The following is a 26527-nucleotide window of genomic DNA, read 5'->3' on the forward strand; positions in this document are numbered from 1 at the left end:
AGTATAGCCGTGACCTACAAGAATCTTTTCAAAAGATTAGGGAGGCTATAGACATCTCTCAACAAAGGCAAAAAGATGCTGCTGATAAGCACAGAAGAGCCTTAATGTTCAAAGAAAATGATTGGGTCTTACTCAAGTTTCCTAAGGCTCGATTAAGGCAAACGACGGGCAAAAATCCTACGGGCCATCAAAAGTATTATGCTAAACTAGCAAAAAGATACTATGGTCCTTTCCAAATCTTGAAGCCTATCAATGAGATGCTAAAGTATTTTTGCTAAACTAGCAAAAAGATACTATGGTCCTTTCCAAATCTTGAAGCCTATCAATGAGACGGCTTATCAACTCAAGTTGCCCAACCATTGGCTTATACACAATGCCTTTCATGTAAGCTTACTTAAGCCCTACAAAGGAGAGCCACCAATTGAACCAATTATTGAAGACCCTCCCGAAGTTGAAGACCAAGAAGAGGTGCTACAACCCAAAGCTATCCTTCGGCATGAAGACAAGGTACTACGACATGGTAAGATTATCCGACAGTATCTTATTAAGTTCAAAAATTATCCTTTTGAAGATGCTAAATGGATGCAAGGAGTACAACTTAAGGATAGTATGAACCTTGTCAATGCTTACAATGCTACATTAGAGTAAGCAAATGTACAAATTTCTTTTAAATCACTCATGTTTTTGTCTTATATGACTAGTCCTCTTTTTAATTGTGCACAAATTTAACTAGTATGCATGCTTAGAATCATGTTTGTGATGACGACGTCTCTCAAAAACCAAGTAGAGTTTGTCACTCTACTTTGGGAGAATAAAATGGACTAAAGAGCAGACATGCTTGCGGCAGCTATGTCTCCCAAGCACCAAATGGATTAGTCATCCATCTTGGAAAGATGTCGTAGGGTAAAAAGGGATCCTTTACCCGCTAAGTACGATTGACTAATGACTAAGACGTTATCTCTTCTACCTCATAGTCAAGGACGACTATGATTTCAAGAGAGAGGTAATGTCATAAAATCTAATATCTAACCAACCCAAATGATTTTCTCATATTAAATTGATCACTTAATGTGGGAGAATAAACAAGAACAAGTGTTAAGATATAGATATGTTCTTATAGATCTATCTCAACACGGGGCCAATGGTAAAGGGGCCCAAAAGGGAGATGGTCTATCTAAGAGCAAGGCTAACCAATGGAGCATAAGACCTTCGGGTTAGCTTCATTGAAGACCTCCAATAAATGTGTGTAAAAGTCCTTTGACCTTAGGTAAGCTAGGGCTGAGCTTGAGGTGGGAACCCGGCCCAAGCTCGAGATGCTTGTCCTGCTTGAGGTGCTTGTCGTGCTTGAGGTGTTTGTCATGCTTGAGGTGCTTGATTAAGATGCTTGAGGTGCTTGACTGGCTCCATGCTTGAGGTGCTTGACTTGCTGCATGATTAAGGTACTTGAGGTGCCTTGAGAAGCTTGCCTGAGATGCTTGTGGGAACACCCCCTAGTTCAAGTGCTTTGTCATGCTTGGTGAGTAAGGTGCTTGATCACCTAAAGTCAAAAGCATTCCTACAAGAGGAGGGGCGAACCCTTTTCCTAGGGGCTAGAGAGAGAACACCCACTCACACACACAAAGGAAGCCCCAACTTGAAGAGGCAGCAAGGACACATGTCAGGCCCCTACCCATGTTACCTTCATGTGTTTCTTGAAGCCTATTGGCTAAGCTTCAAAGGGGTCCAATGATAAATTACATGAATTATCTAATTGTTTTAGCATTTATCAAGTCCTCTCTCTCAAAGGGGAAAGGGGGACACTTGTCCCAAGGCTACCCATGTTGCTTGTAATGGCTCCTGCTTGTGATTGGCTAGGCCTGAAGGGGTCCAATGAGCTTCAAGCATGAGCTACAAGGGGGGGTCGACCCAAGCAAGCTAGGGGGGTGCCTAGGGGGTATACTCACCCACACACACTCACAAGCACTCTCATTGTGTGCTATGCAAAGTGCAAGAGCTCCCTCTCCAAGCAAGTAGAGGTTGAGAGCCTACACCAACACTCTTGGCTATGGAGTGCAAATCCAACCAAGAGCCATGCTTCAATGCTTAAGCTTGCCATCTCCTTCTTCTTCATTACTATGCTATTATGTATGCTAGCAACAAGAGTATGATAAGTGAGGAACTAATTCTTTCTCCTACGAAATGTTTCTTCTTCCTCTTCCCTACCCTCATTCCCTGCTAGCTCTCTCCACCTTCGAAGGTGTTTGAGGTCTTGGGACTGAGGCTTGGGATATTTAAAGCTTTCTTCAAGTTTATGTTATGTTTGTGATGCATGAAGCCTTCCATCTTCATGGCATCACCTAGGTCACAAGGAACACAAAGACTGTATTGTAACAAGTCTCTCTTTATGGGAGAAATCATAATACAAATGCCTATTGGAGGGGGGGACCGGCTCCACATAAATCCGGTCCTCAACTGTTGTCATGTTCTCTAAACTCTCTCTCTTGCAAAAGTATTGTCTATGCCAAGTTAACTACTTGCTATGATTATGTTGCTATCTTCAATTATGTCTACCCGCTATGCTCACAAAATCATTTCTTGAAATCACTCTCATTAAATTCCGCTATTCTCAAATTGAATAGGCAAATTCCATTACATGTACTCACACCTGGTTAGATGACTTAGCTTCCCCTTGTATCAAAAAGATGATCCTAATGCTTGAATGGTATTGTGTATGAGAAAATCTACAATAGCATGCCATTTGATACCATGCCTAAGTTAGAGCACATTATATTCTTGAGGTATAGTTGGGCACCCCTTTGTTGCATCTTTTTCTCACAAAAGTTTATGGCTAGTCCACTTATCAGTGGTTCAAACAAAAATTGACATCCACTTGCAAGTGCTTTGAACTACTTGCAAGTGGTTCATACAAGTTTTAATTGGTCCTTAAAACCTTCTAGAAGCGGTTGCCAGAACACTCTTATACACATAATTTTAATCTCAAAGACCACTTGCAAGTGGTTCCCAGCTTACATGTGGTTTCCAGAACACTCTTTAAACAATAAGTATAATCTCATACACCACTTGCAAAGGCTTTCTCAACCACTTTTGAATGGTTCTCAGCCACTTGCAAGTGAACACTCTTATCCAGATCGTTCTAATCTCATACCACTTGCAAAGGGTTTATCAGCCACTTGTGAATGGTTCTCAACCACTTGCAAGAGATTCTCAACCACTTGAAAGTGATTTTCATTTGCAAGTGGTTCTCAACCACTTGCAAGTGGTCCCCAGTTCACATGTGGTTGATTGAATGCTCTTATATCTTGATAGTTCTAATCTCATACACCAATTTCAAAGGGTTTATCAACCACTTGTGAATGGTTCTTGACCACTTGCAAGAGATTCTCAACCACTTGAAAGTGATTTTCATTTGCAATTGTTTCTCAACCACTTGCAAGTGGTCCCCAGTTCACATGTGGTTGATTGAACACTCTTATCTTCATAGTTCTAATCTCATACACCACTTGCAAAAGCTTTCTCAACCACTTGTGGATGGTTCTCAACCACTTGCAAATCATTCTCAACCACTTGCAAGTGGTTCCGAGTTCACATGTGGTTGATTGAATACTCTTATTCAGATATAAATAATCTCATACGCCACTTGCAAAAGATTTCTCAACCACTTGCAGGTGGTCCCCAGCTTACAAGTGGTACAACTTACAATTCTTCCCACTTATAGGCGGTTTTAAATCACCTACAAAATCCCAAAGACAAACACCTAAAACAATTTGAAACTAACTTTTAATCAGACAACTTTTAAGGGCACAAGGAAAAAGTTGATTGAATAGAAAATTGGGTTTCGCATTACAAATCAGTGTATAACTCCATAATACAATTTCAAATTCATTTACATTTTGAAATATAAAATCCATTTACATTTTGAATGTCAAATCCATTTACATTTTGAAATGTCAAAATCCAGTTACATTTTGAAATGTCAAATTCTCCATCATGAGTTACATTATCAAACCCATCCTGGATATTTTCATACATAGTCACAGGTATCTAGCTCTTAAGATTTCCGCTGAGAATCACAGGTCTTGACACTACTAGAAGGCCTCTTGTAACATGGTGTTGGAGGTAGGACTTTGCCCCCACTTGACATGTTTTCCCTGACCATTTTAGCTAACTGAGAATGCTCTTGATTTGTTCTTACATCCAATGCACAGTTAGTGACTATCTTTGATCAATTTTTTGATATCTTCCATTCATACGCAAATGACAAAACCTCATGATGTAGGAAATTCTTCCATTAATGTTCTGTCTGGTCCTCTCAAGAAGGCAAGATTCTTTGTCATTCAAGCAGCACCTGTAATATTTGTCATCTAGCAAGAGGGTGTTACCCTTGTTGAATTGTGAAATATATTTCCAAAATGTGCTCAAGTTTAAAAAAAGAATGTGTTCATATTGCTCCTTGACAAGCATGAGCTTTTACTACACGCATCTTTTAGAATCCACCCATGCAAGCACCTGCGAGACTGAGGCAAGCACAATTCTAATATTTGTTCTAGTTCTCTCCCATTGTATTTGTTCTAGACGTACACTTCAACAATTTTGGCTAGCCCCAAGAACAAACAATTCTGTAAAGTGGTACACAATGCTTCACAAATTTTTCCTGCTTCACAATTCTGAAGTGCACCATGTCGACAGCAGGCAGGGTTTGTCCCTCTTCTTTGTTATGAGTCAGAAGAAGCATATCATTCATATTAATGATCATGACAGGCCTATTGTCCTCGCCGAGGTGAAGAACATGTAACTGAACTACTTGGGGTAACTTGCGATCAAAATGCCCTAGGTCTTCTTCACCACACTGTTGGTGCCGAACATTACCAATGACTTGTACTTTTACTACAGTGCCCAAAAAACGACCCAATAATTTGAAGTAGAGATTGACACAAAAGACAAAAAATATATCTTATATTTGAAAAAGTAAATAGCACAAATAATATAGGAAACTTAAAATTTTTGATGTGCACAGGTTTTGGGGTTTTGTGGTTAGTACTTTTCTTTGTTTTTGGAGGGTGAACTTCTTCCTCTAGTTGTCACTTACACTTCTTCTTGAGCATTTTTTCAATCGCAAAAACGTCTCCACGTTGTCGCGGCTCTCCACTTTGTTCATTGTTTCTGATTCAAGGATCATAGCAAGGCTTAGGGTAAAACAATAGAAAGCTTGTCCAACAAGTAGGGATGCTACATCAATGTTCTTTTTTACCTTCTTGGTTGTGGGTTGAGAGATTGTTGGAGTCATCCACAATGGTAGCCTTGCCGTGGTTCTCCTTAACCACTATTGGTTTAGCCTCGGGTTCCTTTAGGCTATCCGTAGTTTTTGATTCTTGTATCACATCAAGATTTAGGGTAAAACAAGAGAAAGTTGGTCCAACAAAATGAAACGTTACAGCAATGTTCTTTTTCACCTTCCTGATTGTGGATTGAGAGCTTGTTGGAGTCATCCACAATATCAACCTTCCCATGGTTCTTCTCAACCACTATTGTTGGAGCATCCATTGTGCAAGGAGGGTTGTCATCCATGGTGGTGTCCTTGAACAACTCAAAACCATCAAATAGTTCTATGTTGTTTTTGTCAAATGCAGCCAAAGAAGAGCTTTTCTTAGCAATTTTTTTTGTGAAGGAATAATCATGTTAGAACTTTGAATTCATTCCATCTTTCAGGATTTGTACAGTGCCAACTCGACAAAAACAAATGTTGCTTCAGTCAAGCAAAGTTGGTAGTTATACGACATTTGGTAGCTAAGCTTCAGGAGCTATCTCTTGTAATATAAGGTAATCTCATGATTCTCAATAAGTTTCATGATTTGGCAAGGTTGTTACTCTATGCAAGATCGACAATGGCGATTCTCTTTTGCTTTGACATGAGCACTTGTTAGCTATGTGCACTCAGGATCCATTCTTCTCATCTCCTAGATGAATTTATGTGAAGCAAGGCTTCAGTTTAGGGCATATTTCCTAGAAATTTCCACAGTTTGGAATATGCTGGTAGCATACAAACTTGAAAAAACATAGGTAACATGTCTACCTACTTATTGGAGGTTGATATTAACCAAGCCATAGGGGTGATAAGGTTAGACAATTTGAGGTTCTACTTGTATTTATGTCTTTTTATTTGAAAAATATTTCTCTACTATGCAAAGCAAAGTGCTTTGATAGACTTACTCAGAATCAAGGCTTCTATTTCATGCCACACTACTATCCACTAAATCTGGATCAAGGATAGTAACACACATGTTTGGCAAAAAGAGGATATGGTTTGCAAAATGGCCAACTATGATATATCCATGTTAGTACACATCGTGAAAGGCACATATGTGGAGACTATCATTGAATCCAAGGGCTTATCATGCTATTTTTTGCTATGCATACATAGCATGCTAGTATTGTGGACTCATTCCACTAAAGCATGGTTTACGCTTTTGCTATTATATTAGTTACTCTTTTTAGAAAGAGTTAAGGCTGGTATATTTGCTTGTGATCATTGCATATAACTACAATGGCGAGAAGTTTTTGTGCAGAAGGTGCTAGCAATACATATGATGCTTTTTGTGGATAGAAAGTAGGGCTATCACGTAAATACGAATAGACAAGGAGAGCCTTAAAGTACGTAATCTCTAATTACAAACCCAAGAAAATCTAGTATGACTATTTTCTATAGGGTGTAAGGAATCATTCTCTCATGTTTTTGGAGAGATTTGATTATTTTGAGATCCAATTGTGAATAAGATTCCATCTTCCCAAGATTTGTTGCTTACATCTAGCAATGATTATGTCTCTAGGAGTGATATTTTTAGGTATATGACCCAAATACTATATAATCACTCCGTAGGTGTTGAGAGTCACAACTTATGAAATCATCATAGTTGTACTTTCAAGGAAATGAATTTGAAATCTACCAAGGTGTAGTGAGATAGTTCAACTTCCCAAGTTTATCTTAAGCACTATTAGACACAGTAGACTATGTTGATCACCGTTGGCTACTAGTTTGAGAATTTTTAATACAAAGTCTAGCCAAGGGGATTAACATTCTAAATTTTAACCCCTGGGTTTGGATTGCATATGCAACACCTAAGGTTACCAATTTACAGTACTTGATTTTCACTCATCTCTCAATTCATGTTGCTAGGTCTTTTCAGGTGGAGATTTGGTCATGTGCATTTGAATGTGGGTAATTGATTGTGAAAAAGTGAACGCTATGTTCAAACTCCAAGTATGCATTTGATTTGATTCCATTCCATTTTTTAATATAACTTGCTTGAATTTTCTAAGTAGGATGTGTTATCGTAAATACTATTAAACCATTTTTCTCTTTAGAGACATGACAAGGTCATGTAGGAGCAAAGTATTTGGACCGTATTGTTCGCAATATATTTTTGTACTATGCAGTTATGGACCTACATGTAGCATTTTGTTTGGCACATGCTGTCACAAGAGGATCAACATGATCTAAGAATTCAAGGAGTTTAGTTTAGCAAGTGTGGAGCAAATTTTATGAGGGTCCCTCTCACTCACATCGTTGCAGAGTGTTTACATTTATCTCCACACGCAAGTACATCTCATACTTGTAGGATGTTCTTTTTTTGGACATCCTTATTTGAGACATATTCCACATGTGGAGAATATGAGTCTCTAGGATTGAAAATGGAACCCATTATTTGAATTATGTGTCACGACAAAGTCCCTACGTGTTGGTCAAATTTGTTTACTAGACCATTTTGAGCACATTGTATGAGGAACAATTTCAGTGGCAAAAAATTGTTGGATACTTAGTAAGGACTGTTAAGGTTACAAGTATTGTTAAACAACTTTATTGTATGGTTATTTACATACATTTTAACGTCATGTTTAGTTAATGAACTAGCTTTTAGTACCTAGATGTGATGATTGTCACATTCTACTATGGTCCAAATATGTTAGCATAGTTTTCACATAAAAAGTATTTAGTTCTTTTTTTCGTCAGCCGTGAGCACAAAATAAGCCGTACACATTGGCAAGTACTATTATGGATATGTAGGTTTGGATTTGTTTTTTGCTAAATGCATGCACACTAGGTGTGTTAGCGGATTGACCGAATGAGCATCCACACATAGCCGGACACCACACGTGGATGGGTTTCCTAACCTCACTCTTATCTTATTGCAGACATAGTGAGAACCACGAACAAACTGTCAATCCATGGAACAAAGCTGACTTGACTAGTGCATGGATGCTACAAGAGGGTGTCAATCTCTTGGAAAACAACAGACAGCTTGCAGCTAACTCAAGCTACACTCAAATGACCTAAGTCATCAAAAGCTAGTCGCTAATCGACAAGCAAACTATGATCGTTATAGCATCAAACGACATTCGAATGCTATGAAAATTCTAGGGCAAGTACATAAGACCTAAGCACACATGCCTATGGTCTCAAATCTCACTTTCAATGAGTGGAAAAAAATGCGATTATTACCAATAAAGTGAGATTTTGACCTAGTCTTTTTTGACCCCGAATGCATTTAAATGCTTACAATGATGCCCCAATACCCCATCTATACTTACTTAGTGATTTCCTACTTATTATGACATTAGGCCACAGATCAATGACGTCAAATGCTATGATTTATCATGATATGTTTATGTCAATGCGTAGAGCTCTTACATGTGGCTGCAACGCAACAGACGGCACTGCAATGTGACAATCGACAAAAGAGATTCAAGCCGGAGGAGAAAGAGAGAGGAGAGCACTGTAAGCTCACGATGTGTATTTCTTATCCAAAAACTTAATAAAAATAACTTTACAAAATTGGCTCAAAAAATCATATGGGAGCTCTAACCAAGGATCAATTGATTCCACTTGTTCAATAGGAGTTACAATATTCTCGATTTATCAAAAGAAAAAGTTTTTTTACAATGAAGCTCCCAAAAAATTCCACATGAGTTAGCTTGCTGCTAACATTCTCCCCCTCCTTGACTGTGTTGTCCCTTAACACAGTTTCATGGGCTGAAGTAGTTTTCAAGTTGACGGTTGGCAAGGTGGTCTTTAATCACAATTGTCTCCCAAGTCAATAGCATCTGATACACACTCTTCTAGGGTTGTATTCTTCTTGCTATATAGTATAGCATGAATTTCTTTATTAAGAAATCCTTCTAGAAACAATGACACTATGCCTACTGAATTGATGTATGGTGAAAAGCCAGTCATGCCAATTGAGGATGTAGTTCCTACTTGGAACATGTTACCTTGGGAAGTAAGTAGAGAAAATCTACTTGCTTTGCACATAAAGCAATTGGAAAGAAGACAGGAAGATATAGACATTGCAAAAGCTCGATGGAAGGATGCAAGACTAAAGAATAAAGATAGGTTTGATAAAAGACGTAGGCTTCGACCAAAGACAATTGAAGAGGGTGATTGGGTCCTAATGTATGACAGTAGCCTTGACAACCAGCACACCACACAAAGAAAATTTGTAAAAAGGTGGTTTGGTCCCTATGTTGTCAAACATGTGCATAAAAATCCTACATATACTTTGAGGGAGCTCGATGGAACAGAACTTAAAATTCCCATAGCAGGCAAAAGAATCAAGATGTTCAAGAGGAGACATGATAATGATCCTTTTGATTCACAACAAGGTGATGATAAAGAACCTAATGACATTTCTACAGATGAGGATGAAGAAGCAGAGGATGATCTTTCAGACTTTGGAGAAGATGAAAATGACATCCAAATATTTGTGGATCTTAATGAAGATTAAACCTACATAAGGAAAATGCTAGCAGATGCCGGAGGATGTGCAGGTTCAGAGGGGGCGGATGTCGTGCCATGGCACCTACATAGTGTGAAATAAAAACTTTCACCTCACTTTTGACACTTCTCAATGCATGGAAAGAAACGCAATAATGTACATATTGTGATATATGCTAAAGCGGCTATTGCGATCGCGATCATGTGCATACCTATTCGGGGAATCATGGCCCTAGATGTGGCACCTTTGCGTGCTTTCCCATTTGATAAGATTGCTAATTTGGTTTTACAATGTACATACTCCAAGTGTTTCATGGTGGCACACTCATCTTGCCTGTAAAGATTGATGCGGGAAAATTTTGTCAAAAATAGCAGCTAACAGGCGTCGCAGAATTGCATGCAAAGTGACCCAAAGTGGTATATTCATGAAAATGATGCATATCTATGCCTTTTATGCTTATGCAAGTGATCCCATAAATTTAGAGATTTTTTTGACTCCGTTTGGGATTTTTCGCATCAAAATGGCATTTTTTGGGTCAAAAATGAGCTGAAAATGACCTAGTTTTTGTCCAAAGTGGAAAAGTGGCCTAAAAATTGACACATCAGCTGAGAATTCCGTGGCAAAGAGAGGGAGGACTGATTTTTACAGAAAAAACCTGCAATTTATCACTAATGTGCAATAGCTTTCATGGTTGCCCAATCTATGTGTGATAAGTCTCGCCTCTTTGCAATCTTGTATCTGAGCTTGTGAGGGAGTGAATTAGGGTTTTTCTTATCAAAATGGTGTGTGGGCTTCACTTTAGAAGCTCTTAAATCTCTATAAATTCATAAAATGGTCCTCATGGAGGTGGAAGCTCGTTTATTCCTTTCAATTGTTGATGCTACGACTATGTAATTGGGGGCGAGGCTACATGATACCACGAAAGAGGTTTGGGTTTTGATTGAAAGTTGTGATTCCATGAGATTTGAAGTTTCATGGCTGAAATTTTAGTGTTCTTGATTTCTATTTTTAAGTAAAATTGGGTGTGAATTGTTGAACCTTTCATTGCAAACTTGCCTACGAAAACAAGCAAATCCCAAGCATAATAGGGGAGAGGGTTTGTGACTGTACAATCACTAACGCTCTTAGTTTTTGTTTCATCTTTAGAAAGATGGTTGGTGATTCTCCACAAATGCTTTTTCACAAAGTGTTTGTGACTCTCATCATGAACTCTTACTGAAGGTGTCGTGGGAAGCATGTGCGAGTGCAAGTGCGAGAGAGAGAGAGAGAGAGAGAGAGAGAGAGAGAGACCTGCTTTGGGTGGAGCACACAGCAACGTTATCATATTGTAGCTTCTTATTCTGTTGTATTAAAGAATAAGTGTATAATGGTTAAGTTAGTAGATGGTTTAGTAGTAAGTGGGATGTCCAGCAGTTGGCCTGAATCCCAACAAACTCCCACTCAAAGGCTAACACAGCCCCAAGTGACCTGGTACGTACAACCCCAAAGCAATCTAGTGGCTTCAACCTATACCCATCAACTCTCTACAATGTGTAAACCGCTCCAAAGCTAAGCCTTTCGTCAAAGCATCTGCTGGGTTGTCTTCATTGTGTACCTTGACCAAACCAATGAGCTTTTTGGCCAAGAAATCTCTCACAAGATGATACCTGACTTCAATGTGTTTCCATTTGGAGTGAAACACGGGATTCCTTGCCAATGCAAGAGCACTCTAACTATCACAATATATCACTAGAGTCTCATCAATGCTAAGATTTCTAACTAAGCGAGATAACCATATAGCCTCTTTACTTGCATCCCACAATGCAACGTACTCTACTTCTGTAGTGGAAGACGATGTACAATATTGAAGACATGACCTCCAAGATATTGCTGCTCCAACAAATATGAAAACATAGCTAGATGTCGATCTCCTATTGTCAACAAAACCCACATAGTCTACATCAGCATAACCCACGATGGATGCATCACTGTTCCCAAAGCGTAAACACCTGTTGACTGTACCTTTGAGGTACCTAAGAATGTGCTTCACTGCTTCCCAATGCTTGCTGCTAGGATTTGCCATATATCGGCTCACCACTCCCACTGCAAAAGCAATGTCTGGTCTTGTGGCCACCATAGCATACATGAGACTGCCCACTATCGAAGAATATGGTACCTTAGCCATTTCAGCTCGCTCAGTATCAAATTTGGGTGCATCTTCCTTACTGAGTTTCAAGAATGCCTGCATTGGGGTACTCAATGCTTTCCCCCCCTGCATATTGAAACAAAACTTTCTCAATGTATGTTTCCTGCACTACAAGAGGTTGTGTGCTCTTGTGACGCTGTTAGCGACGGAAATACATTGGGTTTTTATAACCCCCGGCGTCGCTAAAACCGTCGCTACGAGCGTCGCTACGAGAGCGTCGCTATAAGCGTCGCTATAGGCATCGCTATATGCGTCGCTATGAGCGTCGCTATATAGCGACGCATATAGCGACGCCTATAGCGACGCTTATAGCGACGTTTACACAGAAGACTATAGCGACGCTCATAGCGACGCTACAGAGCCATAAATAGCGACGTTTATAGCGACGCCCGAGAGAATATTTTTTTGGTGGCAGGGCATTGAATGCCCTGCCACCCATCAACCATATTGTACTTGATTCACTTTTTAAAAAAAGTGCAAAGGTAGATAATAGACCCAAAATAGTCACCCACAAGACGCATTGTTTGCAAAATTGACAATTGTACACATCATAGGCAAAATGAATTGATTGGCAAATGTAATAATGACAATTGTACAACATCATAGGCATAAAGAATTGATTGGCAAAAGGAACTGCGGTGACAAATGTAATAATATACATGGTTCAAAAAGACGTATAAAATCCGTCTCATGATACATAAGCTATGAGAAACCCTAAACTAATGCTATCTAGCTACGGCTAAACTGACGTCGTCTAGTCAGACGTCTCATCGCGTCCAAGCGGCGTATCTGTCGGATTCTGCAAAAAAAGACAATAAGACAGCTTTCAGTAAGTATAAACATATAACGACATTTATAAAACAATACAAAAAATAAAAAAGAGTAAACCCTAATACTAACCATGCCGCCGCGAGAACTGAGAATGTCCATCAGGGCGTTTAAGCCCTTCCTGCCTGCGTACTCGCGCTCGTATGGTGTGGGATCACGTCCTGTCATTGACCACTGTCAAAACATACAAAGATCTCATTATGTTAGAACTAAAAAACTCATAAACCCTAAACTATCGAACATGCATAAAGAGCAATGTGAAAAGACTTACAAAATCGGCCTCAAATGATGCCCATCCACCGCTCCCCAAGTGGTGCGAGCTCCCTGCCTCTACTCGCGCTCTGGCTGCATCCTTTTGTTGCTTCCACTTGTCTGGATTCTCGCGCGCTGCTTTCTTCGCATTCTTCCAATCTTCTTTGGCCAGCCAATCTGGCCTATTCCACCCATTCTTGATTTCTTTTTGCACTTCGGAACGCTTGTGTTTGCAGTATTCGCGCATTCGAATCTTCATCAGGTCTTCATTGAAGCGCTGATCCCGTGTTGGAACGGGAAACTCATCATAAAGTATGTTGATGACTCTGTTTTTTAAATCACTTGGTACTTCACTCCATTTGTTTAGTATATAGTGCCTAAACAGCTGAGAGCAAAGACCACGCATGCGCGAGATCACCTTCTTGCCGTCATCATCCATGATGATGCCGCCGCTGATGTCGACGGAGTAAGGCAAGCCCTCTGGCCGGTGACGCGTGAACCTGGGTGTCCCGGCAGGGGTCTCTAGCGGCGTGTCGATGGGGGTACGGACGTCAGGTGTCTCCACCGGCGTCTGGGCCCCGAAGCGAGGAGTGTCGAGTGGGGTGGCTCCTAGCGGAGTAGGTAGAGGTGTGTAGCTTCTAGGAATAGTCAGCCGTGCAAAACCTGGCGTAGATGGCGATGCTGTGGCTGGTGTGGGGGCGGGCAAAGAAGGGGAGGGTAAAGAGCCTCGTCGAACACGAGGCGGTGTGGAGGCATCGGTGGCGGAATCCCCACAACAACCGCCACCGCCACCACTAGAGCGCCGATGTCTAGACGAGTGTGAAGCTCGTCTCGTCGACGCCGAAGCTTCGGAGCGCGCCGAATGCTCCAAAAGAGAGGGAGATGCGGATGGTGTAGGAACGCGCGATGATGCGCCAGAGCGATGACGCTCCACGTACCACTGTCTCTGCTGCGGTGACAAAGAAGAAAGAAACTCCTCATCATCCATACCTGCATTAAACACACGAATATTTAAACTTAATATTGAATGAATAGAGTAGACAATGACGCAAAGACCATTAAATACAATGACGTAATGACGCATATAAATACAATGACGCAATGAATCGAGTGATAGAAGAGGCAAGTCGAAAACTCAGAATTTTCAATCAAAAGATGTGAGCGCGAGTAGAAAAGAGCGTTATACACCATGGAAGGTACTTAGAGAGCTAGAGCTTTTACAACACGGATCAAAATTGTTCAAATACAATATTTGTGGCTTTAAGAGATCTCTCTCTCATCCTCGCATAACTCAGCATAACTTCCTATATCTATATAGAGCTCTCCGTTTAAACACATATCCTCTGTTTCATTTTGTAGCTCCTCTGCATGCACCCCATATAGAGTAGTAGCATCTTGATGCTCGTCTGGCACCACCGCAGCGGCTTCTGATTGAGCATCTTCTCTGATCTCCTCCATTGATGTCGTTGTGATTGGCACATGGTAGCCTTCATACGTCCTTGCACTACGAGGGGCTACCTCTATGACGTACCACCAGTTTGATGTAGACTTTGTAGGATGAAATACTACCTGCCAGAGCCACATAACTTACATGAGAGCTTTCAAGCACATAACTTGTAAAAGGGGGATGTTAACTATTTACATACTTACTTGTTCACAATGCTCGGGTAGTACGAAAGTGTCTCTTAGGTCAGTCCATTTCTTAGTAGAATCCACCTCAAGAAAACCAGACTCTCCTCTACGCACAGTAGCGTTGCGACCCTCCATGATTATCTTGAACCATTGCACGTCGAACAAGTCGACAAAAAATCCTCTGTAATCGATCCTCAAAATCTCTTGCAGCGTGCCGAAGTAAGTGAGTTCCGCCACCACAGGATCTGCATCAGAGGAACGTCGTCGACTAGACTGTTCAAATTTTGCCATGATTCCACAATCTTGAGTAAAACGCTTTTTGTCGATTCGTTCCACCCTAAAATGTCGACCTTTACACCATGCTGCTGTGTATGACTTATACTACAACGAACAAAGATTATGAGTGGCCGTTCAAACGTTTATAAATAAAGTCACTTGCTAGTCATACATTGCAAACTTACCTTGGTCACGCAACCCCGAGAGTACTCCCACTCTTCTTCAGTCACTTCGTCACCGCATTGTTGTGCGCTTTTCAATTGGTTGGGCAACCATCTTAAGCTCATGAAGGTTGGTAGGCTCTCCAGAACCGCTGGATAGTGCATCGGTGGTCGTCTTCCCTGTCTCCACTCGATTCGTGCCCTTTGTCGCTCTTGCTTTGCATCCTCATATTGTGAAATCCACTTTTGCATCACTGGATTGTGAAGCATGCAAAATCGGTTGATTTTAGCCTCTAGATCTTCCGTCATCTTCTTCTCAACACCGAGATTGCACATGACAATCCCAGATATGCGCTCATCATCTATGGTTCGCCATAGCGTGTCCCGGGATTTATCAAATCCGTCTAGCCACTCTCCAATGTACACTAGGGACTCTGATACCAACCAACCTTCTGCCATGCTACCCTCCGGACGTGCCTTTTGACGCACATATCCCTTAAGCGTTTTCATGAAACGCTCTAAGAAGAACATCCATCTGGAATGAACTGTGCCAGCTATTTCCACCTCATCAACTATGTGAACAAGAAGATGCACCTGAATGGTTAGCATTGTAGTAGGAAAATGTTTCTCAAACATGCACACAAGCTCCGCAGCATTTAGTTTGGCGAATGGTATGGAGTCTACGTTGATCTCCTTTTGTGAGATCCATTGCACCAGCTTTGCAAGTTTGTAGATTGTGTTACGGATGTCGAGAGACAAACATCCCTCAATGGCAACCGGTAAAATAAACTGTAAAGTATGTGCAGCAATGATATTAAAGTCCACATTTTATGCAATGATATTAAAGTCCACTATGAACGTACCTGACACATTTTATGCCAATCGTGTGACTTCAAACCGGTAAGCTTTCCTTCTTTAGTGAAACACGTTCGGAGCGAGTGCATTACGCCAGTGGGGGTCCGCAAAGATCGAATGGCCTCTTTTACTTTGCGTTCTTGGGCTCCTGTGAAAATCCATGGTGCTTTAGGGAGTTTTATCGATCCATCAGACGCTGTTTGCGGCCAATATTGCTCCATACGATCCACATTTCTAAGGTCAACTCTGGCTCCCAAAGTATCTTTCTTGCCGGTCAAATGGTCCCATAGTAGATTACCCACATTCTTGAATATGTGCATTGGATCGAGCAAGTGATTGATCATGAGTCGGGGCCAGTATGGTAACTCGTACCATAGAGATAGTCTCTTCATCCCTGGAGGCAATCCGTCATCGCACATCTCCTTCTGCTCTAACCATGCTTGTGCAGACATCCTTGGTGGCTCTCTTCCCAAAAAGCCGTCGCGTAACACATGATTCTCTGGAAGATATGCTTGATGACCTTCGTAGATTTGCTTCTTCAGTGAGGGTGCCCTACGTGCATTCAGTCTAGGTCCACATGTGACACATGCTCTATATCCGCTTGTTTGAAGCCCTGCATGTATACACATGATAATAGATCAACTATGGGAAAAAACAATATTTACAGTGTCTGAGTGAGGAGTGTCAATAGATCACCTGAGCATTCTGTTAGCCCGGGATAGTCATGCATGGTCCACATTAGAATGCCTCTGATCAAAGCATTCCGTCGTCCTGTGTGTCGGCTCATATCCACCACCTCTATGCCAATCCACAATTGTTGTAGCTCTTCCAATAGTGGACGAAGATACACATCCATATTTCCCACTTTATATCGCCCTGGCACAATCAAGCTTAGCCATAGGTGCCCCTTCTTCGTAGTCAACCACGGGGGAATGTTGTAGTTGACGATGACAACGGGCCATACACTGTAAGATGTTGATCTTTGACCAAATGGATTTACGCCATCCATAGCCAGGCCTAAGCGCAAATTTCGAGCTTCCCTGGCAAAATCCGACCATGTTCCATCTATATGTTTCCAGGCTGCGCAATCTGCAGGAATTCGTAGCACACCATCCGAAGATTTATTCTCCTCATGCCATGATGCTAGGGCGGCCATGGACTTACATTCGAAGAAATGCTTGATGCGAGGAAGAAAAGGAAAATGTCGCAAAACCTTTTGTGGAATTTTTGTCCCGTGGAGATCTACTCGATATCTTTCGGAATCACATTTCGGACACTTCTCCATGTCTGTGTATTCCCCTCTGAAAAGAATGCAGTCATTAGGACAAGCGTGGATAGAATTGTAATCCATTCCCAAGTTTCGCAAAATCTTTCTTGCTTCATCTCGGGAATCTGGCATCACATTGTCAGCTGGTAGTATGTGCTCTTTCAGCAATCTACACAACATAAAAATATGATACAGTCGTGTAAAAATCTATCAGATAATTATACATTTAGAGTTCTATTAAAGTAAACTAACTGTAATAGATCACCTGAAAAGCATTGTGACGCTAGTGTCACTCCATCCAAACTTTGCCTGCATGTTGAGAAGAACCAGGAGTGCTTTCAATCTAGACATACGTGCTCCATTATACAATGACGTATCGGCTTCACTTTTCATATCATCATAGATAAGCCTTTCTGAATCCATGATCGTCTCGATCATTTCATCAATCTCGGGCTCAAACATTGCCTCGTTGGGAATGTGCTCTGCATGATCATCCCCCGAGCTGTCAGAGGCTACATCTTGTGGCCTCACATATGCTGCTTGACCAAAGCGCCTGCGAACACGTCTATTGGGTTGCAAGATTGCTGCTTGTTGGCCAGCGTCAGAGTCCGACGAGTTATAATTGGCAACAACTCGATCTATAATAGATGGATCGAACTCGCCAAATTCGCGAACGTGCTGCAAAGAAACACGTCTTGTCCGTCGCACAGCATGCTTGCATTGATTACAAGGACATAAGACCCTCGTTGAGAGATAGGTGTTTCGGTTGGACGGTCCCACATCCTCGTCGCTACTCATAATGAGGATAAAAAACTTATAACCTGGACAACAAATTTAATATTCTATTGGCATTCTTCGTCTTATCTCTCTCTCTCTCTCTCTCTCTCTCTCTCTCTCTCTCTCTCTCTCTCTTTACCTCACATTCTCTAGTCATGTCCAATCCCCGCACACCTCGGTCTAGAGGTGCACGGAGATCAGAACCACCGGGTTATAATCTCGTCTTTATTGGTCAATACCTATATTTGTGGGTACAAGAAATCTACACACCCACGTCTACATAATACTGCATGTAGTGGACAAAATCCCTTTGCCTCTTCTCTAGCTGTAGCACTTCACTTCATCTTAACATCTTTTCACAGTAGATCTTTTCACTGTTCGTCTAACTCGAAACCCTAAACCGTAAGTAATTCTTGCGTGGACTCGATCTAACGTAAATAAGCGTAAATCTAAAAAAACGTAAATCTAACTAAAAATAAAGCCAAATCTAATTTAACGTAAGTCTAATGACTAGAGGTTGTCTAGATGGTCATTGTGTCGGGGATGTAGTGACTCTTGCCGCCCTGAAGATCCACCTTCTTCCCTATCTTCTGAAGACATTTCACCAGTACTTTTGGATCGACGGAGCCCACCATGAGTGAAGGCAGCAATACCCTATATTCCATTGAGGGCTTTCTTCACCCGCTTCATGCAGGCATCGCAGTCTATGGAGACCTAAATCTAATCTCATATAACGTAAATCTAAATCTAGCTTAAATAAATGTAAATCTAGTTAAAAATAAACCTAAATCTAATTTAATGTAAGTCTACATATAACCTAATCTTTAACGTCTTTTAAGATAGTTTCCTACGACGTTATAACTCTCTTCTTCTTGTGTGTGTGCGCGTGTGTGGATGTATGTGCCAATAAAAAGAGATAAATGGTATAACCTTTCTATCACCCATGCCAAGTATGATAGATTGATTATGCCATTTCCCTCTTGAATAATAGGTCTTCAGTTCAACTCCTCTTCGGCTAGATCTTTAGGTCTTTTAATTTTAATTAGTTTCCTACGACGTTAAATTAGTTTCTCTCTCTTTCTCTCTCAATGTGTGTGCGTTTTTCTGGATCGTATGCATGTTTTCTCTCTCTTTTCCTCTCTCAATGTGTGCGTTTTTTGTTTATGCATGTTCTCTCTCTCTTTTCCTCTCTCAATGCGTGCGTTTTTTGTTTATGCATGCTCTCTCTCTCTTTTCCTCTCTCAATGCGTGCGTTTTTTGTTTATGCATGCTCTCTCTCTCTTTTTCTCTCTCAATGTGTGTGTGCATTCTTTGTTTATGTATGTGAGTGTGCGTTTTTGTTTTTGTTTGTACTCTCTCTCTCTCTCTCTCTCTCTCAAAAACACTATGTGTGTGTGTGTATGTGTGTGTGTGAGAGAGGGAGAGAGAAAGAGGGGAAGGGAACATGAGAATGAGGAGAGGGAAGGAGCATACCTGGCTCTCCTTCCTCTCCTCGTGTGTGTGTGTGTGTGTGTGTGTGTGTGTGTGTGTGTGTGTGTGTGTGGAGAAGAAAAAGAGAGAGAGAGAGAGAGAGAGAGAGAGAGAGAGAGAGAGTGAGGGAGAGCGTTACCTGCTCCTTGCTTGAGGGCGTCGAAAAACTCAGATCTGAGATCTGAGTTTTTGGGCGCGCTCGGTTATTTTTTTACCCCAGCCGGCGTCGCTATGAGCGTCGCTATAAGCGTCGCTATGAGCGTCGCAAATTTCTTTGTAAATTTGCGACGCTCATAGCGACGCTTATAGCGACGCTCATAGCGACGCCGGGAAAAAAAAATTTGAGCGTCGCTGTGTGAGCGTCGCTAATATGAAGAGCCTCTTGTAGTGCTGAGATAACTCAAGAATACATTTGCAATCTCCTTTGATTTGCATGCCAAGAAAGTGTGTAGCATCATTGCAACATTATTGCTAAGTGTTTTCTTCAAGTTAGACATTTCCGCAATGGATTTCCCAGTTATAAGCATGTCATCAACAGACAAAACTAGAATGATCATCGAGCCATCATCTAGCTTTCTTGTGTACATGTAGTGATCCTCTTCGCTCCTTTTATATCCTTGAGACCTCATACATGCATCAAATTTATGATACCACTGCCTTGAACCTTGCTTTAAGCCATAAAGTGCCTTTTTGAGTATACACACGAGATGTGTTCTGTAATGGAATTTGCCTATTCAATTTGAGAATAGCGGAATTTAATGAGAGTACTTTCAAGAAATGATTTTGTGAGCATAGCGGGTAGACATAATTGAAGATAGCAACATAATCATAGCAATTAGTTAACTTGGCATAGACAATACTTTTGCAAGAGAGAGAGTTTAGAGAACATGACAACAATTGAGGACCGGATTTATGTGGAGCCGGTCCCCCCTCCAATAGGCATTTGTATTATGATTTCTCCCATAAAGAGAGACTTGTTACAATACAGTCTTTGTGTTCCTTGTGACCTAGGTGATGCCATGAAGATGGAAGGCTTCATGCACCACAAACATAACATAAACTTGAAGAAAGCTTTAACTATCCCAAGCCTCAGTCCCAAGACCTCAAACACCTTCGAAGGTGGAGAGAGCTAGCAGGGAATGAGGGTAGGGAAGAGGAAGAAGAAACATTTCGTAAGAGAAAGAATTAGTTCCTCACTTATCATACTCTTGTTGCTAGCATACATAATAGCATAGTAATGAAGAAGAAGGAGATGGCAAGCTTAAGCATTGAAGCATGGCTCTTGGTTGGATTTGCACTCCATAGCCAAGAGTGTTGGTGTAGGCTCTCAACCTCTACTTGCTTGGAGAGGGAGCTCTTGCACTTTGCATAGCACACAATGAGAGTGATTGTGAGTGTGTGTGGGTGAGTATACCCCCTAGGCACCCCCCTAGCTTGCTTGGGTCGACCCCCCCTTGTAGCTCATGCCTGAAGCTCATTGGACCCCTCCAGGCCTAGCCAATCACAAGCAGGAGCCATTACAAGCAACATGGGTAGCCTTGGGACAAGTGTCCCCCTTTCCCCTTTGAGAGAGAGGACTTGATAAATGCTAAAACAATTAGATAATTCATGTAATTTATCATTGGACCCCTTTGAAGCTTAGCCAATAGGCTTCAAGCAACACATGAAGGTAACATGGGTAGGGGCCTGACATGTGTCCTTGCTGCCTCTTCAAGTTGGGGCTTCCCTTGTGTGTGTGAGTGGGTGTTCTCTCTCTAGCTCCTAGGAAAAGGGCTCGCCCCCCCTCTTGTAGGAATGATTTTGACTTTAGGTGATCAAGCACCTTACTCATCAAGCATGACAAAGCACTTGAACTAGGGGGTGTTCCCACAAGCATCTCAGGCAAGCTTCTCAAGGCACCTCAAGTACCTTAATCATGCAGCAAGTCAAGCACCTCAAGCATGGAGCCAGTCAAGCACCTCAAGCATCTTAATCAAGCACCTCAAGCATGAAAAACACCTCAAGCATGACAAGCACCTCAAGCAGGACAAGCACCTCGAGCTTGGGCCGGGTTCCCACCTCAAGCTCAGCCCTAGCTTACTTAAGGTCAAAGGACTTTTACACACATTTATTGGAGGTCTTCAATGAAGCTAACCCTAAGGTCTTATGCTCCATTGGTTGTCCTTGCTCTTTGATAGACCATCTCCCTTTTGGGCCCCTTTACCATTGGCCCCGTGTTGAGATAGATCTATAAGCACATACCTATATCTTAACACTTGTTCCCGTTTATTCTCCCACATTAAGTGATCAATTTAATATGAGAAAATCATTTGGGTTAGTTAGATATTAGATTTTATGACATTACCTCTCTCTTGAAATCATAGTCGTCCTCGACTATGAGGTAGAAGAGATAAAGTCTTAGTCATTAGTCAATCGTACTTAGCGGGTAAAGGATCCCTTTTTACCCTACGACATCTTTCCAAGATGGATGACTAATCCATTTGGTGCTTGGGAGACATAGCTGCCGCAAGCATGTCTGCTCTTTAGTCCATTTCATTCTCCCAAAGTAGAGTGACAAATTCTACTTGGTGTTTGAGAGACGTCGTCATCACAAACATGATTCTAAGCATGCATACTAGTTAAATTTGTGCACAATTAAAAAGAGGACTAGTCATATAAGACAAAAACATGAGTTATTTAAAAGAAATTTGTACATTTGCTTACTCTAATGTAGCATTGTAAGCATTGACAAGGTTCATACTATCCTTAAGTTGTACTCCTTGCATCCATTTCGCATCTTCAAAAGGATAATTTTTGAACTTAATAAGATACCGTCGGATAATCTTACCATGTCGTAGTACCTTGTCTTCATGCCGAAGGATAGCTTCGGGTTGTAGCACCTCTTCTTGGTCTTCAACTTCGGGAGGGTCTTCAATAATTGGTTCAATTGGTGGCTCTCCTTTGTAGGGCTTAAGTAAGCTTACATGAAAGGCATTGTGTATAAGCCAATGGTTGGGCAACTTGAGTTGATAAGCCGTCTCATTGATAGGCTTCAAGATTTGGAAAGGACCATAGTATCTTTTTGCTAGTTTAGCATAATACTTTTGATGGCCCGTAGGATTTTTGCCCGTCGTTTGCCTTAATCGAGCCTTAGGAAACTTGAGTAAGACCCAATCATTTTCTTTGAACATTAAGGCTCTTCTGTGCTTATCAGCAGCAGCTTTTTGCCTTTGTTGAGAGATGGCTATAGCCTCCCTAATCTTTTGAAAAGATTCTTGTAGGTCACGGCTATACTCATCGGCGGCGAAGATCTTCCCATGTACTTTCACTAGCAAGGGACTTTTAGGTCTTCCTTCTATGATCTCGAAAGGTGCTTTGCCCGTAGAAGTATGTACAGTATTATTGTAGGCATACTCTACTAGCGGTAAATACTTTTCCCATTGTGAGCGTTGATCTACTTCGGTAACATAAGTCTTGAGTAGATCGAGTATCGTAAGATTGGCTATCTCACTTTGGCCATCCGTTTGTGGGTGATAGGCCGAAGAGAAATTCAATCTTGTTCCTAGATTTTCAAAGAGACCTTTCCAGAAATTACTGGTCATTCTAGGATCTCTATCTGACACGATGGATGTGGGTAATCCATGGTGTTTGAAAATCTGAGATATGAAGAGAGTTGCCATTTGATGTGCCTTAATAGTCTTTTTGACAGGAATAAAATGTGCTTGCTTGCTAAACCTGTCGACTATTGTCCATATTCCTGTATTCCCATGGATAGACTTGGGTAATCCAAAGATGAAATCCATGGATATACTCTCCCATGGTGAATTTGGAATAGGCAATGGCTGGAGTAATCCAGGTTGCTTCCCTCTATCATACTTGGTCTTTTGGCATACTACACATTTTGAAACATACTCTTGTATGTCCACTTTCATGGTAGGCCAATAGAAATACGTCTCTACTCCTCGGAGAGTAGGTTGAATACCTCTATGCCCTGCATATGGAGGAGCATGGGATTCATACATAACCTTCTCACGAAGGGAATGGGTAACACATAGCCTATTGCCGTGGAGAAGATAACCATCCTGCAAGGTGAATGGTTCCTCTTTCTTCCCCAAAGCAAGGGCTGACATTATGTCTCTAAAGTCAGGGTCAGTAGCATACTCATCTATCATAGAGGATAGATCATTGTGAGTAGCTATAGACACCGCATTAACTTTTGGTCGTCGTGAAAGTGCATCGGCAACTTGATTGTGCTTACCAGCTATGTGAGCAATATGGAAATTAAATTGCGAAAGAAAATTTGCCCACCTCATTTGTTTGTCGGAAAGCTTGGTTTGCGTCATGAAATACTTGAGACTTTGGTGGTCGGTTCGTAGGATAAATGGAGTCCCCAATAGGTAGTGCTTCCATGTGTCTAGGGCATGTAGAACAGCTAAAAGCTCTTTCTCATAAATGCCCAAGACTCGTTCATCACCATTGAGCCTTCGGCTCTCATATGCTATGGCATGCCCTTCTTGAAGTAAAACTGCTCCAAGGCAATCACCACAAGCATCACATTGGACTTCAAATGGCTTTGAGAGATCCGGAAGCACGAGGACTGGTTGGGAAGTAAGCTTCTCTTTGAGTTTTTCAAAAGCATTTTGCTCCTTAACAGACCATACAAACTTAACGTTCTTCTTGGTTAAGTCGTGTAGTGGTCCTGCTACTTGAGAGAATTTTGCTATGAAGCGTCTATAGTATGCACACATACCAATAAAGCTTCTTAGCTCATGTAGATTCCTTGGGTTAGGCCATGATTTTATTACCTCTAACTTTGATGGATCCATACGAATACCATCGTGAGAGATAATATGGCCTAGATATTGAATCTCTTGAAGGAAGAATTCACTTTTCTTTTGGTTGAGAAAAAGTTTGTTCTCCCTCAAGGCTTGAAAAATCACTTGGAGATGTTGCTTATGTTCCTCCAAAGACTTGGAGTAGATGATGATATCATCGAAGAACACTCCAGTGAATTTTCGATATGGTCTAAAAATTTTCTCCATCAAACGATTGAACGTAGCTGGTGCATTAGTCAAGCCAAAAGGCATGACTAGATATTCATAAAGACCAAATGTTGTGCGAAACGCGGTCTTTAAGATATCCTCATCCACTATCCTTATTTGATGATAGCCACTCTTAAGGTCAATCCTACTGAAGTAGGTAGAGCCTTGTAGCTTATCAAACAGATCTTCTACCCGAGGTACGAGAAATCTGTTTTTGATAGTGATATGGTTTAGTGCTCGATAGTCCACACACATACGGTATGTACCATCTTTCTTTTGCACTAAAAGGACTGGAGAACAAAAGGGAGAGGAACTAGGCCTCACCATCCCTTTGTCTACCAGCTCTTGTACTTGCCTCATGATCTCCTCTTGTTGAGCTTGTGAGACTCGATAAGGAGGTTTGTTAGGTGGTGAGCTTCCTGGAAGGAGCTCAATACGATGGTCATCATCCCCTCGTTTTGGAGGTAGGTCCATAGGGATATCATCGATGAACACATCTTGGAATCCTTTTAGAAAAGTAGACAAGTCTAACTCTTCTTGATTCCTATCATTTTCATTTGATGAAACATTATTAGCTTTTAGAGACTCTTTGACATAAATCATGTACGCAGAAACTGAGCTCTTCATTGATTTATCAAAAGAAAGAGGATTTACAAGTGGAATAGTGCGACCACGCTCACTAGCATCTATATACATGTTCTTTCCCCTGTAGGTGAAGTAAATTCTCCTTTCAGGGAACTTCATGTTGGCAGCCATGCGATCAAACCATGGTGCCCCTAGGATAACATCCTGATGCTGGAGGGGAGAGATGAAGAAGTCTTCTTTGTCGACATAGCTTTGGACATGAAGCCTCAACTTCCCAATCAAGGGAGTAACGGAGGCTTGTTGTCCCTTGAAAGCTGCATCAGCTGTTACTATATCTCCCATCTCAAAAGCTTGAATGCCCAACTTGGTGGCCAACTCTATTGATATGAAGTTGAGAGTAGAGCCAGGGTCAAACAAGATGAAGGCATCATGCTCTCTTACCTTTCCCCAAGCATAGGAGAGTGATGATCCTTTGCAATGAGCATCCTCTTTTGGAGCTTCAATGGTGGAAGCCCTAGGAGTCTCATTGCGAGTATTCTTCTTGGGGCAAGAACGATAGCCATGTCCTTGCTCCCCACACTTGAAACACTTATGGTCCTTGCGAAAAGCTTCAAGCTCTTCAGGAGAGAGTTTGTTTTTACCTTTGTAAACTCCCTTCTCCTTGGACCGATTGTTGTTGTTGTTGTTGGAAGTGCCTTGGGAATTATTTTGAGCATTGGATTTCCCCTTTGCATCATTTTTATCTTTGTTTTCCATGGGCTTGACATTACGTCTAGCCCCTTGATGGAAATTGATGCGTGAAGCAACCATGGTGTGGTGGATTACTTCGGTAATAGTACCGGGCCGTTGAGAGTTGATATATTCGGCCATCTCTTCAGGTAATCCCGCACAGAATTGTTGTCTTTGCTCGGCAAAGTCTATCTTTTGAAAGACTGTAGCTTTGAGATGTAAATCCCAAAACTTATCTACATACTTGTTGATAGACTCATGAGAGAGGAGCTTCAAGCCGCGCCATTCGGTAAGAACTTTATCTTTAGTATCGCTTGGAAGAAATTGCTTCATGATGGAAACTCGTAGAGTTTTCCATGTCTTTGGGGCTTCTCCATTGCCACGAAGGCTAGCCCACCATTGACGAGCTGATTTTTGGAAGTGCATAGCTACATGGCGTAGCTTAGAGGACTCTGTGAAGCCCTCGTCCCCAAAGGCCGCATCAAATTGCTGGATGAAGGCCAACACTTTGTCGGTAGCACCAAAGGTGCCATCGTAGGTGAGAAAAGAGATACTCTTTCCTCCCTCCTTGAACTTCTTTAGCTTTTGTGACCTTCGCCATGCAGGAAATGATTTGCGATGTCCTCCCCTCTTGTATTCTCTAGGAGAATAGCCATAACTTTCATCGGAAGAGAAGGAAGGTGAAGAAGAAGGAGAAGAGGGTGACCTCTTCCTAGCCCTTT

Source organism: Adiantum capillus-veneris, chromosome 30, assembly GCF_014529385.1.
Source record: "Adiantum capillus-veneris isolate H3 chromosome 30, ASM1452938v2, whole genome shotgun sequence".
In the NCBI taxonomy this organism is placed as follows: domain Eukaryota; kingdom Viridiplantae; phylum Streptophyta; class Polypodiopsida; order Polypodiales; family Pteridaceae; genus Adiantum; species Adiantum capillus-veneris.